This window comes from Sinocyclocheilus anshuiensis, unplaced genomic scaffold (genome assembly GCF_001515605.1).
Source record: "Sinocyclocheilus anshuiensis isolate Anshui unplaced genomic scaffold, SAMN03320099.WGS_v1.1 scaffold244, whole genome shotgun sequence".
Classification (NCBI taxonomy): Eukaryota; Metazoa; Chordata; class Actinopteri; order Cypriniformes; family Cyprinidae; genus Sinocyclocheilus; species Sinocyclocheilus anshuiensis.
The window spans coordinates 151876-152794 of record NW_015558588.1 but is presented as its reverse complement, the minus strand read 5'-3'; positions in this window follow the sequence as shown (position 1 = coordinate 152794).

Genomic DNA, 919 nt, shown 5'->3' with positions numbered 1-919 from the left:
ATTAACTGAAATAAAATCAAATATAAATAGGACAATATTTTTCATTTTAATTTAGTTTAACTTGATGTCCTAAAATAACTAAAACATAAATAAAAATTTACTCTATATATATATATATACACACACACACACACACACATATATATATATATATATAGTAATTATTAATAACACAACATAATTACTACAATTTTAACTAAAATTAAAATGAAAATGGAAACATTTAATATTCAAAATATTAATAAAAACCATCATAGTATTTCAGTTATGCTAAAATAACATTGGCCTAGTTTTTATTAATTTGTACTGATTAGTTTATTATTTTTTTAATTATTTTAGTCATTCAAGTTAAACTAAATGAAAATGAAAAATGTTATATTAAATAAAATAAGTATAAAGTTTTTTATATTTTATCTCACTTCAGTTAATGTTTATTTTATTTCAAGTAACAAAATATATATATATTTTTTTTTATAATGGTTTTAGTTTTAGTTAAAATAGATATTCAGATATCCAGATATTCAGTTCTGCTCGTGAATATCTACATTCAATTTCAATAGAGCATTTTACTGCATAGAAATTTGCAAAGGCCGCTGTTTTTCCTCAATAGAGAAAGACTGTTCATTATAAATGCAATATAAATGTTTTCAGGAGTCCGCCAGCATATAGATGATCTCAGTGCTAATAGATATGGACTGAAAGCCACACAAGTCCAATTCTGATTTTATGTGGGCTTTTACTGGAGCAGAATTTGTCATAATAAGTGAGTTGCCATAACATCTAAACACGCTGGGAACGCAGATCATAAATATGCTTGAGTGAGTGTCTAGAGCGTAATGTTATTAAGCGGGAGGTAGCCAGCTTTCTCAGCCCTTCACAGTCCCCCAAAAAAGTGATTAAAATGAACATCCATTCAGCA